The sequence below is a fragment of the Enhydra lutris genome, unplaced genomic scaffold, assembly GCF_002288905.1.
Source record: "Enhydra lutris kenyoni isolate GAN:26980312 unplaced genomic scaffold, ASM228890v2 scaffoldscaffold69, whole genome shotgun sequence".
NCBI classification, from domain to species: Eukaryota; Metazoa; Chordata; class Mammalia; order Carnivora; family Mustelidae; genus Enhydra; species Enhydra lutris.
Window position 1 is genome coordinate 2,404,275 of NW_019154153.1, and position 16,265 is coordinate 2,420,539.

At 36.3% G+C, this 16,265-nt stretch overlaps 1 protein-coding gene and 1 pseudogene across 1 annotated transcript in view; one reads left to right on the forward strand and one right to left on the reverse strand.

The window, feature by feature from the left end:
- The window catches only part of LOC111159681 (ELKS/RAB6-interacting/CAST family member 1), a 510,890-nt gene that overhangs the window by 54,857 nt on the left and 439,768 nt on the right, over window positions 1-16,265 (reverse strand). The gene's annotated exons all lie outside the window — the stretch shown is intronic.
- On the forward strand, window positions 4,485-4,832 carry LOC111159683 (annotated as a pseudogene).

Genomic DNA, 16,265 nt, shown 5'->3' on the forward strand with positions numbered 1-16,265 from the left:
AAACTGGATGCTCCATTCTCAGTCGAGTTTTTGGATAACTGCAGTCCCAAATGACATCATGATTGTAACCCATAACAGACTCTAAGTAAGAACCACCCAGCTAAGTGGTTCCTGAATTCCTGACCCACAGAAACCATGGAAATGACAAAAGCTTATTGTTTTTCTATGCTGCCAAATTTGGGAGTAATAGGTTATGTACAAATAATTAATATACATCTTAAGCACTATCCATCATGAACTATTAAGAATATACCATATTTGAGGGTGCCTGGGTGGCTCAGTTGGTTGAGCCACTGCCTTTGGCTCAGGTCACGGTCCTGGAATCCCGGGATCAAGCCCGCATCAAGCTCCCTGGTAAGCAGGGCGGTCTGCTTCTCCCTCTGACCTTCTCCCGTCTCATGTTCTCTCTCACTGTCTATCTTTCTCTCTCAAATGAATAAATGAAATCTTTAAAAAAAATTTAAAAGAAGAGTATACCAAATTTGTTATGCTATTTATATGTCTATGTTCTTGTCTAAAATTACATCTGCTTGGCAAAAGCCAACTGCTCCTTTAAGAGGCAGCTCAAGTGTCACTTTCTCTGTGAAACCTTGAGCCTCTTTGTGGAGGCCTGGGTTTTCCCATTATACCTTGTATAACTTTTCTGTTGGAGAATATGTGGTTTACTATTTGTTTTACAGTGTTGAACCATGTATTTAAATCCATACACCTAATGCAGTATATGGATTGGGCGTAGACGCCCAATAAGTATTTTTGAGTAAATTCTCTCATTTCAGTCTATTTTAACCAAATAATAAAAATCTCAAACCATACTTATGGAATTATTCTATATGAACTTAGGACCCATATGTCAATGATAAAGGTTGTAGAGAATGGGCGTTTTGGTTTGTTAAAACATGAAGTGAGGGATAAACATCCTGGTTCAATTTCTAGAAGATACAACCATAGGAATGCTAGATTTTAAATAGTGACCCATCAACAAAATGACTATGAAAATTTAAACATTTAAGATGTTTTCATTTAATATCCAAAATGCCAAAAGCAAAATCTGAATAATTTATTTTATATTTATATGAAAAGGAACCCAGACAGTCTAAGTGCTTTCTAGGTCTGCCAAATACCTCCTCATGCAAAAAGTTTGTGTTTCTAGTCTTGAAAATGAGGAAGAAAAGAGTGGTTTATGTTCACTGTTGACTATTCTTTCAATGAAAAGAAATGAAGTCTTGCTAACAAGTGGTTTGCCTTAAAACCTGAATTTTCACCAAAAGGAACCAGCATCTGTTTCAAATATTTTAAAGACTAAGCCCCATTTTGTGCTCTGCTTTGATCTCCCAGGATAACAGGAAGACAGTGATACAGTCCAGCTACACCTCAATCAAGTGTGCTCATTTAATTTATCCCAGAAATGCTGACTGCCAGATCCAGCTGGAAACTTTAGCCTCGTCATCCTCAGATCAGGAGGAAGGAGGAAGACACATCAACAGAGAATGACTCTTTTGTTTTGGTTGATGATGCATTTTTGTATCCAAGAAAATATTCCTTTAACCCAAAACAGATAGTAATCTAAAGACAGAGAGAATGTACAGAAAATAACAAATTAGTGAGAAGCTGAGGACAAGTTAATGAAAGGAAAACTGTAGAACCCTATTGTAACAAGATTGTTGTTTGATAGTTCAGATAAAATGTGATTCAAATCATATCCTCCAAAACATAACCCCATAAAATAAAAATATGATCTAATAGGCAACTGCTAGGCCTGTCTTCCAAAACTATTAAAAGGGGATCCTATCATATGTTAACTGGTAGATGTGGGTAAACTTAATGATATATTCTAGAAGGTACACCAGACACTGACTAGAGCTAAGATCAGTCTGGGAAACTGATATACATGAATGCTGTCAGATTATAGGATAAATAACTTGTTGGGGTACACAAGGAAATTAAAAGATTAAAAAATCTACTACTAATGCATAAAACCTTAAATAAAATACATGCAACTCTCTGGGGCACTTGCCTGGCTCAGTCAGTAAAGCATGCAACTCTTGATCTTGGGGTTGTGAGATCAAGCCCCATACTGGGCGTGGAGCCTACTTAAAAAACAAAACATGTAACTTTCCTTTAGGGTAAAAACTCACCAGCTTTTTCATTCAAATAAATATATATTGAACTCTGCAGGGCCCCCACATTTTCAGATGGCTGTAAAAATCAAGTAAGATGTGAAGAATTCTATTTTGTACAAAGTACAAGGATATTTTAAAGATTTATTTATTTATTTGAGAGAGAGAGAGAGAGAGAGAGAGAGAGAGAGCACTAGTGGGGGTAGGGGCCGAAGGAAACCTCAAGCAGACTCTCTTATGTGTGGAGCCCCACATGAGACGAACCCCAGGGTCCTGAGGATCATAACCTGAGCTGAAATCAAGAGTCAGCCGCTTAACTGAGCCACTCAGTGCCCCTAAAGTGTAAGATTATTTTTATTGTCCTGGAAGAATGTCTCACTCACAAATGACACCCCAAAGAGGAAAAAGATAGCTTTTCCTCATTAGTCAAAATACTCATAATCACTAAGGACCAATGGATCTGAGAGCATATATTCCAGAGACATTTAAAACACTGTAATTTTGAGTCTGAGAGAGAAATCATGTGAGTCACAAGACAATACCACCTTAAATTATTCAGGAGAAATTACAAACACATAGGATATACCTGCAGAACACTATAAATGATGTCTTAAGAATACTTAAGAGAAAGCTCTCCAGCAAATTATTTACAATTTTCTCACATAGTCTAAGAGGTCTCTGCCTCCGTTGAGCTCATGTAATTAGCAAGCCTGTCCAGAATTACTTTAGAACCACAGTGCAGAGGTGGTGGCTTCTGCTTCTTACCGATTGCCTGAAAATCACCCTCAGGTCAGAAAACTCCAGAAGCAAAAGTCACCTGCCACCAGGGGTACTTATGAAAGGTAATTAGGTCTGACAATGCGTGTGGCTAACCTCCCATGCCCTGAGGCCTTGGAGAGGTACCTATATTGTTTCTCAGGCAGTACTGGTGAACTTGAACAATTCAATTAGAGATTCACGAAATAAAATAATTTCTTTTGCTGCAGGAAAAATTAATTGCCAGGATTGTGGGTTACTTGTGCAATTAAAGTAATGTTAGAAGAGAGGAGAAATCTATATAATAAACAGTAGCATCAGTGGATCTCATAAATATTCGAGGGTTGTATCACAACACTATAAATGTCATTGCCAATATCATTTATTGAGTACCTCCTATGTGCCAGGCAAAGGACTAAGTGTACTAAATACCTTATTATATTAATCTGCACAATAGCCTTTGCTGCAGGTTTTATTATTGCCATTTAACAAACGAGGAACCTGACACTGAGAGAAGAGGTTAAGTGGTTTGTGGGAAATTACACAGCTACCAAGTGACATTTAAATTAGGTCTAAAGACAAAACATGCTATTTACCACCAAGCTAAAAGGCCATAAAAAGAATACAATGGCCTTATAAAGAACACAAGAGAAAATATAGTTTGTCAGTTTCACAGGTGGGAGGTAATACTACATTTTTAAGAAAGCAGAAACTTCTGGGGCACCTGGGTGGCTCAATGGGTTAAGCTTCTGCCTTCGGCTCGCCTCATGACCCCAGGGTCCTGGGATTGAGCCCCGAGTCAGGCTCTCTGCTCGGCGGGGAGCCTGTTTCCCCCTCTCTCTCTGTCTACTTGTGATCTCTCTCCCTCTGTCAAATGAATAAAATAAAATCTTAAAAAAAAAAAAAAAAAACTTCTAAGTGCACTAATGTGCACGCACCACAGCTATGACAAGAACACATACCAGAAAGCCAGTAATACTGGACTGTGAGACAACAAAATATTCACTGAGATTGCTTCAGGGTGGTGGGATTATGGGTAATTCTTTTCCTTTTCTATTTTCCAAGTTAAGTGGTTGGTGTTGACTACAAATCCTCTTCTCAATCTCCCTTCCTTAGGTAAAAGCTCAGATATGCATCAAGACACCTAGGTTTCATACAAAGAAGTCCTCACATAGTCATTTCGGCAGTATTTGTGCATTCTGACAGGCAGAGAGAAGACAGTACATATAAATCTAGGAGATACAGTGAAGCCTACTCCTTTCTGCATCTGGAATGGGAATATGGAACTGGGTATGACTCTATTTTGATGGTAATCTAGTTCTGGAAGACTCTGTCTAGGCTTTAAGAAAAAAAAAAAAAAAGTAGTGAAAGGGAGTTTGAGATACTTCTAGGCTGGTGACCAGTTATGAGAAATCTTAGTTGGGAATAAGATGTATAAATTCACCTGGAGTACCAGTGTGTTGTGGCTCCTGGGAGCCTAAATGTACTAGTGGGCTATTAGAAGGAGGGCAGAGGAAGCCATCTCGAAGGAATCCTAACACTAACAATACCTCTACAGTGGAAAAATGTTTTTATAAGAAAAAGTGGAGCTCTTGGGTGATTGCTTCCAATATGACCAAGAAAAGAAGGAACAATAATCATGAAGAAAAGTGCTGCCAACCACGTGCAGCTTATTTATAGCACTAATTGTGCCTGATGTGGACCTGAGGAATAGGCCATTAAGACGTTCATTGTCTGAAACACAGTAGAGGACGCAGCATCAGGACATCTCTGAAGCAAGGGTCTTTGACACCTTTATGCTTCTCAAGCTGTAAGTGAAACTACCTTACTGCAGGAATTGTGCCATTCACAGTAAGGTAGTCAGGAATGATTTTTGTGAAGCCCAGAAGAACCAAACACCCTCAACCCTGATTTAGACCTACAGGTGCTGCCCCATCACCTCTGCCAAAGCCAATGTAAGGAGCTGAGTTTTTAAGGCTGAAGAAAAGCTATCCTCTGGAAAAAAATATAATGGAAATTATACTTTAAAAAAAAAAAGAAAAGAAAAAGATAAAGAAGATAAAATCTGGTTCAGTCACAGACCATCCTAAATTATGAAGGAAAAGAGAATGGTAAGTTGAATTAAGAATTACAAAGGCAGACAAAACATGGTGAAAAAAACCAGGGCATGATTATCATTAGGAAATAGAAGCAGCATTCTATTTCTACAATAATGTTGATAGAACTTTCAAATCTCATTAGCATGCACTACTTTATCTTACTGTATCAAAGATTATAGTCCACAAAGCACATAACATAGTTGTAGCCTGAATTTGGCAAAAACTGTGGCCTAGAGCAAAGGTCCTAGAATTCTGAGAATATCTGTAAGCTATCACAAAGCATGTGGGCTTCATAAAATGTTGATTTTCTTAGGAAGAGTGACTAACCTTAAAAATACAGAATGTTGGTGTTAAAAATACAGAGATTTGGCATCAAACAATTATATTCTGCTCTCATCAGCATTCCTTTGATGTATCCATTAAAAATGTTCTAAAACTAAAAATGAAGACTGACTGTATTATATTTCAAGTACCACACAGAAGCTATACAGAAGTGAGTGCTGGCTGTGTGTAGGTCACCAAATAACACCTATTGTTTGTATAGCAAATTATGGACTTAAAACTTTCACATTCATTATCCTGCCTTAAGAGAATAGGATAGTTATCATCACACTCGTTTTAGAGATGAATAAACTGAGGTTCTAAGAGGTTAATGACTTACTTGAAATCTCTGACCTTCATTCAATTTTTTTTTATTATATCAAACAGCTGTCTACATTTTTCTTGGATAGTTCATGTGAAACAGAAAAACAGACATATTTGAACTTTGAGGAATTTAATATCTCAGTGCATTAGGGCCAGAAAAATGATAGTTGATCCTAAGAGTAAGTCTATCAGAGAAAAACAACTTTGGCAGTTGGAAGCCTGTACTAAAAGCTAAAAGCCCCCTGTCCAAGTCATATAAACAGATCAACATGGTCCCTTAGTTATTCTGGAAAGCCCAAACACATCAAGGAGGATGTGCATGAGACCTCTGTTCATAGAGGAATAATTATTTTTGTAACCAATTTTTTCTTCTTACTTCTTGCTGTGAGATAAGGCTGAATAGGTATAGATGACTGGAACCTCTCTTAGTTGAGTAAAAGATTCAGGATCTGGTGAGGCTGGTGAGAATGCTGGTGCACAATGCTTGTTTCTCCACTCTGTTCATCAGGACTGTTATGAGTTTGGGGGAAAGAGGAAAGCAGAAAGTAGAAAAGGATACCACCCACTGTTTAAGGAAAATATTACTATCCCCACAAGAGATATACCAAAATCACATACCAAAAAGTATTCTCACTCTCAGCTATTAAGCACAATCCAGCACAAGTGAATTGACAAAATCACACACACACACCCTTTATATAACAGAAATACAAATGTGAAAGAAACAAGTCCTGGCAGCAAAGAATCCTAGCTCTCTTCTAGTCTAAGCAGCAAAGTGCCATTCCAAAGCTAAAAAGATTAACAACCAAATGAACAGAAAGAAAAGACAAAAAAAAAAATTTCTTAGGTTTTAAAGATTCAAGTAAAAGCTTCTTGAGGGCCCAAGCCATTCTAGTATTTTCCCTGGCTATGAGTTAGTGAGTTACTATTGACTTGCAGAGTACATATATCATCAGCTCTTCTCAAGATCAATGTTTCAGCAGATGGTCCATAAAGAAAATCACAGGTGACTACTTCAGCGTTTACTTTATTTCTGTTTAAAATGTCAAAACCAATCTAAGGGAGGTTCATAGCAATAAATGTCTACCTCAAAAAACAAGAAAAGTCTCAAGTAAACAATCTAACTTTACACCTCAAGGAACTAGAAAAAGGACAAATAAAGTCCAAAGTCAGTAGAGGGAGGATACCAAAGATCAGAGCAGAAAATAAATGAAACAGAAACTAAAAAGACAATAGAAAAAAAAATCAATAAACTAAGAGCTGTTTTTTTGAAAAGATAAACGAAATTGACAAATAATAGCTAGACTCTCCAAGAAAAAAAGGAGAGAGGATTCAAATAAATAAAATCAGAAATAAAAGAGATGTTATAACTGATACCACGGAAATACCAAGGATCATGAGACTACTGGGCACAATTACGTGCCAAAAAAATAGACAACCCAGAAGATAATGATAAATTTCTATAAACATACAAAATACTAAGCTTGAAAATCATGAAGAAACAGAAAACCAAAACACACCATTATTGAGTAAGGAGACTGAATCAATAATCAAAACCCTCTCCAAACAGAAAAGGTTTGGACCAGATAGTTTCACTGGTGAATTCTACCAAACATTTAAAGAATTAACAGGAATTCTTCTCTAACTGTTAAAAAAAAACCCAGAAGAGTGGGAACTCTTCCAAACTCTTTTTATGATTAAAAAAAACAGAAAAAAAGTCACAGGAAAAAATAATTACAGGCCAATATCCCTGATGAATATGGACATAAAAATACTCAAGAAAACATTCACAAACTGAATTCAACAATACAATAAAAGGATCCTGATCACACCCCTGACTGCAATTTATTCCAATGATGCAAGGATGCTTCAACATTTGCAAAATTAGTCGACACAATACATCACACTAACAAAATGAAGGATAAAAATATGATTATCTCGAGAGGCAGAAAAAGCATTTGACAAAATTAAACATCCATTTATGATAAAAACCCTCAACTAAGTAGGTATAGATGGAACATACCTTAACATAATAAAGGTCATATACGACAAGCCCACAGTTAACATATTCAATGACCAAAAAATGGGAGTGCTTACTCTAAGATCAGGACACAATAAGAATGTCTATTTTTTTAAAAATTTTTGTGATTTTTAAAAAAATTTTTAAATTTCTTTTCAGTGTACCAGAATTTATTGTTTATGCACCACACCCAGTGCTCCAAGCAATACGTGCCCTCTATAATACCCACCACCAGGCTCACCCAACTTCCCACCCCCCTCGCCCCTTCGAAACCCTCAGATTGTTTTTCAGAGTCCATAGTCTCTCATGGTTCATCTCCCCTTCCAATTTCCCTCATCTCCCTTCTTACCACACTTCTCCAGCAAAGTATTGGAAGTCCTAGCCAGAGCAATTGAGCAAGAAAAAGATATAAAAGCCATCCAAATCAGAAAGGAAGATGTAAACCTGTCACTATGTGCAGATGACATAACATTAGATACAGAGAACCTTAAAGACTGTACCAAAAACTGTTACAGCTAATAAATGAATAGAAAGTTGTAGGATATAAAATCAATACACAAAAACCTTTTGTGTTTTTATATACTAATAATAAACTATCAGAAAGAGAAATTAAGGAGCCCATCCTGTTTAAAATTACATCAAAACGAATAAAATACCTAGGAACAAATTTAACCAAGGTGGTATAAGACCTGCATACTGAATACTGTAAGATATTAATAAAAGAAACCACAGAAGATACAAATAAATGGAAAGATATTCCACGCTCATGGAATGGAAGAATTAACATTGTTAAAATGTCCATATTACATGAAGTAATCTAATCTAGGATTCAATGTAATCCTTACTGAATTTCTAAAGACATTTTCCACAGAAATAAATAATCTTTAAATATGTATGGAACCATGAAAGACCATAAATAGTTAATAGTAATCTTGAGAAAAACTAAAGCTGGAGAAAGTCAATATGCAAGAAATATTCATTGAATGCCTATTATTTGCCAGACAACACTTAAATGACCTCTAGTGTCACTTTATATTGCTCCTTATTAAGACTAGTAAAATAATTTCAAGACAGCATTCCTAGATGTAAAGATATTTCCTAATGACAAGAAGTTTAGCAAGAGGATGAAACACTCATAAATGGTTATGCAAATAATAACAGCTTCCAAATACATGAAGCAAAAATTGAAGAATTCTAAGGATGAATAGAAAAATTCCAATTATACTCAAAGATCTTAGTATTTCTTTCTCAGCAACTAATAGACTGGACTCCCCCACCCTATAAGTTTTTTAGTAAAGTCATGGAATATCTGAACAACTTTATCAACCACCTGGACCTACCTGATATTTATAGAATACTGTATGTAACAGCTAAACAATACCATTCCTTTCAGGAGCATAAAGTATGTGCACCAAAATGGATGATATTCTAGGTCAAAACATAAGCCTCAGAGAATGTAAAATATTAAAATAATATAAAGTATATTTTCTGATCACAATGGAATCAACCTAGAAATCAATAACCATACAACCTAGGAAAAAACTCCCAAATCCGAAACTAGACACTTTTGCAAATCTACAGGAAAAAGAGAAGAGATTTTTAAATAATAATAAAACTACTAGGAAAAAAGTTGGCAATGTTGTAAGGTACTTCCAGGTACTTGTATTTTTATATATTAGCAGCAAACAACTGAAATAAAACACTGTAGATAAAAGTTATTAAAGATCTGGGGCGCCTGGGTGGCTCAGTGGGTTAAGCCTCTGCCTTTGGCTCAGGTCATGATCTCAGGGTCCTGGGATTGAGCCCCACATTGGGCTCTCTGCTCAGCGGGGAGCCTGCTTCCCTCCCCCTACCCCCCCCCACCCCGCCTGCCTCTCTGCCTGTTTGTGATAGGTCCCTCTCTGTCAAATAAACAAATAAAATGTTTAAAAAAAGTTAAAGATCTAATTTTTTAAAAAAGATTTTATTTATTTATTTGACAGAGAGAGAGAGAGCACAAACCGGGGGAGCAGCAACAAGAGGGGAAGAAGCAGACCCTGCTGAGCAGGGAGCCCGATGCGGGACATAATCCCAGAACCCTGGGATCATGACCTGAGCTGAAGGCAGACGTTTAACCAATTGAGCCACTCAGGCATCCCAAAGAAGATCTAATTAAATGGAGAAAAAGTATGTTCATGATTTTAAAGACTTAATAGTGGTAAGACGTTAATTGTCCCCAAATTGGTTTACAGAATCAATGCAATCTCAATACCCCTCCTGCAGGATTTGTCATAGAAAATTACAAACTGGCACCCTTGGGAGGCTCAGTCAGTTAAGCGTCTGCCTTCAGGTCAGGTCATGATCCCAGGGTCCTGGGACGGAGTCTCACATCTGGCTCCTTGCTCAGCAGGGAGTCTGTTTCTCCCTCTGCCTGCCATTCCTCCTGCTACGCTCTCTTTCTAACAAATAAATAAAATCTTTTAAAAAAGCAACTGACAAACTGAAATTTATATGAAAATGCAAACAACCTGAAATCACTAAAACATCTTTAAAAAGTTTAACAATTTGAAAGACTTACACTATCTGACTTTAACACATTGCAAAACTACAGTAGTTAAGACAGTGTGGTAATACAGATCAACAAATTAAATAATGAAAAAAATAGAAGGCACAAACATAGATACATATTTACATCTTTGATTTTTTTTTTTTACAAAGGTGTACAGGAAAAAATAACTTTGACCCCTAACTTAATATACACCAAAATTAGAGATGGATTATAGAACTAAATGTGGAAGTAAAACAATAAAGGAAAAAGGAGAAAAAAAAAAACCAGGGTAATATTTAAGCTCTATGTGTTATGCAAAAGTTTCTTAGAAGCCAGAAATAAATAAATAAAATCTTTAAAAAAAACCTGATAAATAAGACTTGAATAAATTAAAGACTTTTGATAACGAAAAAACACCATTAAAATAACTGAATACACAAGCCACAGATTAGGAGAAAATATTTGCACAATATTTATCTCAAAAACGACTGGTATCTAGGCCATATAAAGAATGCCTACAACTTAATAAGATAAAACCCAATTAAAAACACACATTTGAGCAGATACTTCAGAAAGGACAGAAGTACTTTCTTCAGATACTTCAGAAAGTCATACAAATAGCCAGTCAACACATGACAAAGTGTTCATCACTAACCAGTGGCAGCATTAAAATGAAAACCACCATGAAATACCTCTCCATAGCCCTAAAAATGGTCAAAATTAAAAAGATGGAAAGTATCAAATGTTTAGAAGGATATGGAGTAACCACAACTCTCATTTGTTGCTGGTGGGAGCATAAAATTATAATATCACTTTGAAAAAGTAGCAGTTTCTTATAAAACTCAATATATAACTATCATACTAAGGCAAGTCCATTTGTAGGTAGTTACCCAAAGAAATAAAAGCATATGTCCACCAAAAGACATGTATAAGAATGTTCATAGTAGCTTTATCCATAATTGTCTCCAACTGGAAATGAGCCAGATTATTCAAGACGTCCAAATGAACTGTGATCAGTCATCACACAATGGACTACTACTCAGCAATAAAAATGAATAAACTTCTACAATTAAGAAAACAAATTAATTTATTTTAATTCCAGTGTAGCTAACAGTGTTGTAATAGTTTCAGGTATACAATATAGTGATTCAATAGTTCTGTATACGACTCAGTGAACATCAAGATAAGGGTGCCCTTAATCTCCTTCACCTATTTCACCCATCCACCACCCATCTCCACTCTGGTGACCATCAGCATGTTCTCTCTATAGTTAAGAGTCTGGTTTTGGTTTTTATCTCTCTCTCCTCCTTTACTCATTTGTTTTGTTTCTTAAATTACACATATGAGTGATATCATATGGTATCTGTCTTTCTTTCACTAGCTTATTTAGCTTAGCATTATACTCTCTAGTTCCATCCATGTTGTTAACAATGGCTGGATTTCATTCCTTTTTTTTTTTTTTTTTTAAATTAAGACTTCTTTCTTTTTTTTTTTTTTAATAGATCATTCTTTTTTTTTTTTTTTAAAGGTTTTATTTATTTATTTGACAGACAGAGATCACAGTAGGCAGAGAGAGGCAGGCAGAGAGAGAGAGGGAGAAGCAAGCTCTCTGCTGAGCAGAGAGCCCGACGCGGGGCTTGATCCCAGGACCCTGGGATCATGACCTGGGCTGAAGGCAGTGGCTTTAACCCACTGAGCCACCCAGGCGCCCCAAGACTTCATTCTTTTTTATGGCTGAGTAATATTCCATTTTACACACACACACACACACACACACACACACACACACACACACAATTTTTATCCATTCACCTATTGATGGACATTTGGACTGCTTCCATAATTTGGCCATTGTAAATTATGCTGCAGTAAACACAAGGGTGCATACATCCCTTCAAATTAGTGTTTCTGGCTAAATACCCAGGAGTGTGATTATTGGATCATAGTTCTATTTTTTTCCATGCTCAGTATGAAAAGAGCCTACGGTGACTCACAACACTGAGATTAAGACCTGAATTGAGATCAAGAGTTGGATGCTCAACAGTGCACTAGGTTAGGTTTCCTTTTTTCCCCCACATCCTCATCAGCACTTGTGATTTCTTGAGCTTTTGATTTTGGCCATTCTGACAGGTGTGAGATGGTATCTCATTGTAGTTTTGATTTGCATTTTCCTGATAATGAGTGATGTTGTTTCATGTGTCTGTGGGCCATCTGGATGTCTTCTTTGGAGAAATGTCTATTCATGTCTTCTGCCCATTTTTAATGGTATTATTATTTATTTATTTTTTTGGTGTTGAGTTATATATAAGTTCTTTACATATTTTGGATACTAACACTTTATCAGATATATCATTTGCAAATATCTTCTCACATTCAGTAGGTTGTGTTTTAGTTTTTTTGGTTGTTTCCTTTGCTGTGCAGAAGCTTTTAATTTTGATATAGTCCCAATAGTTTATTTTTGCTTTTGTTTCCTTTGCCTCAGGAGACATATCTAGAAAGATGTTGGTATATCCGATGTCAGAGAAATTATAGCGTGTGCTCTCCTCTAGGATTTTTATGGTTTCGGGTCTCACATTTAGGTCTTTAATTCAAGAAAATGAATGAATTTTAAATGTATTATGCTGAGTAAAAGAAATCTTACACAACAGTACAGACTATATGATTCCATCTATATGTGGTTCTAAAACAGGAAAACTAAGTTACGTCAAACAAATGCACAAACATTAACTGTTTGCCTCTAGGTGTGAGAGTAGGTACAGACTGGAAAAAGGCAAGAACAATTTTTCTTGGGAGATGGTAATGTTCTGTATCAGAACATCTGTAAACTACAATAGTCAAATGGTCTACATCTAGGCAGCTGTCATTTTTGTAAGCCTATTGGCAAAAAACAATTTTTGCATTTTTTTTTTTTTTAAAGATTTTATTTATTTATTCGACAGAGAGAGATCACAAGCAGGCAGAGAGGCAGGCAGAGAGAGAGAGGAGGAAGCAGGCTCCCCGCCGAGCAGAGAGCCCGATGCGGGCTCGATCCCAGGACCCTGAGATCATGACCTGAGCCAAAGGCAGCGGCTTAACCCACTGAGCCACCCAGGCGCCCCAATTTTTGCATTTTTTAATGGTTGGGAAAAACTATTTCATGATACATGAAAATTCTATGACATTCAAATCTTAGTGACTATAAATAAAGTTTTATTGGGACAGGGCCATTCTTATTTAATTATTTATTTTCCACTGATGCTTTTCCACTACAGGGGCAGACGTCAGTAGTTGCTACAGAGACCAAAATATTTACTACATGACTTTTTTTTTTTTTTTAAGTAGGCTCCATGCCCAGTGTGGAGCCCAATGCAGGGCTTGAACTCACAACTGTGAGATCAAGACCTGAACCGAGATCAAGAGTCAGACACTCAACCAACTGAACCACCCAGGCACCCTTACTGTGTGATGCTTAATTTGCTAACCCCTTTCTGTATCTCACTAGGGGTTTAGGTTACACAAGTATACGCATATACATTTGTCAAAACTCATAGAATACCGTAACTTAATTTGTGCATTTCTTAGGCGAGTATACTGGAAATACTACTTAACTGGCGTTTAGGTGATAGAAGAACACCTTGAATCCAACGGTAACTATTAATGAATTCCCACCCAATCCTCCTATTTAAAGGAACAAGAGAACCAAGAGGAAGAAAGAGAATGCATGAAGAGAGGGAGGGAGGCAGAAAGGGAAGGGAGGTGAGCATCATGCTATAAATTGTCAATGTGTCTTCATGTTGCAGACATAAATAATTAACATTAAGCAACCACAATATACAATGTTTTAAAGGTTTTGTATTATATCATTTAGTCATCCAACAACCCTATGAGGTTGGTATATTACTATTCCCATTTTACAAATGAATAAAGTAGGTACACAGATGTTCGGAACCAATCTGGTCCAAAGACCACATTCTGACTAGGACCCTACAGCATCAGAAGTAGATTAAGAGGAACTAAGAACACAGGTTCAGACAACGTTCAGGGGAAGCTGACTGGTATTTAATCAGATTAATTAATTAATTAAAAGATTTTATTTGTTTTTTTGACAGAGAGAGAGTGAGAGAGAGAACACAAGCAGGGGAATGGGAGAGGGAGGAGCAGGCTTCCTGTGAAGCAGGGAGCACAATGCGGAGCTTGATCCCAGGACCCTGGGATCATGACCTGGGCCGAAGGCAGAGGCTTAATGACTGAGCCACCTAGGTGCCCCCTGACTGCTATTTTAATATTTTGTAAAGTTCAATATAAAACTGTTCTTGTGAAACATATTTGTAGTTTTTCTATTTGAATCATGGGTACCCTATATTAAGACAGAAATATGGGTAGGACGAAACAATGAAAAAATAAAAGGACAATGACATCCTTTGTCCTAGCATGGCTGGTTTCTGCACTGTCCCCTTCTCCTTCTTAGGGCCTTCCTTCAAGGTGGTTCCCATTAAAATTCTTCTTCTTTCCTCGTCCATCCACCCAAACTTTATCCAACCTCCAAGGTCCACTTCTTGTCCCTTCTTAATCTCTATAGTTCTAAATTTGTCACCAGATTCTTGGATAGTTATATTTATTTTTAAAAAAATCAGTGAAGTGAAGTCCTTTATTATAAGGAAATAGGTTCCTTTATTATAAGGAAAATCCCTTACTGGCAAAGGCAGTTTTGTTATTTTCGTACACAGGAATACAATTCAATTCAACATACTTCTACCAAGTGTCTTATTATGTCTGAAGAACTGTAAAGTAGAATATTCCTTCTCTTTAAATTATGGTATAGTGGAAAGGGCATGGGAATATGATGTCAGTCTTGGGTTAAAATGTCTGCCGCTTGTTACCCGTATAATCTTGGAAAATTACTTAACTTCTATGAACTGTTTCCTCACTGATAAACATGTTCTCAGAGTGGTTGTGAAAATTAATTAGGGGATAAGAGATATGAAAGTGTCTGGCCCATAGTGTTTAACAAATGTTACCTTTTCCTGCAACTAGGATTTTCCTACTTCCTTAATTCTATTGGTCTTACCAAGTTTTTTAGGAAAGAAGCATCTTGCTAAACTCTCTGATCCACTTCTGAAAATACAAGGTCAAATTCTTTCTTGGCTGTTATGTCAAAAACTGATCCTGGTATTGTCCAAACTGTTTAAACAGTTGATCCAATAAACAATTTGGACCACACTGACAAAATATTCTAATGCACTACCCCCAAAATTCTGTAACATCTTAATCTAATACCTCTCTTCTAGAGATACATTCTCTAGAGATTTAAGAGCTCTCCACTGTAGTACTAACCAAGAGAATACTTTCAGGATGGTTCAAACTGATAAGAAGGAGATTCTGTGGACAACTCAATTAGGACAGACAATGAGGAAAAGGAAATGCCTAAGAAAGACACACTTGTTTTAAAACATTTGTCTTAAAAGCTTGTCTTAACACTGATATCATCTCTAATTAAAAAAGAAAAGTTTCATAACCTGCTTGTTCAAATCATGTTTTGAGAGGCTATAGAGCTGATCTAATAGTCATTCAACTCATATCTAGGTTTTAGTGGGATGGTTTTATAACAAGGCCAACTGCTAAGCTTTTTGACAAGTAAAGGAGTCTGGTGCCAGTTTACACAAAGCGCTTCCCCAGAATGAGGTCCACAAAGAGCACATGGCCATGGTATGGCCTAGTATGCTGTGGGCTATTCTTGATGGCTATGAACTACAGGTTATTTGGAGAAAAGTTTCCACCTGAAGGATATTCAGTTTTCAAGTAGAAAACTGTTTTCTACTGAAGGATGTTCAGTTTTCAAGTTCAGTTTTCAATTTAGAAATCAAGGAGATTTCTAAATTATACCGAAATTAAATTATACTAAATTTATACTAATTTAAATTAATTTATTAACTTATAAATTAAAACTAATTTATACTAAATTAAATTAAATTTAACTAAATTACACTAAATTAAACTGAAAACTGAAGGATGTTCAGTTTTCAAGGAGAAAAGATTTCTAAATTATACTCAACTGTTTTTTATTTAGTATGAAATTATAGGACCAGATTCTATGACTTCATTATGACTTTCCTTTAAATTCT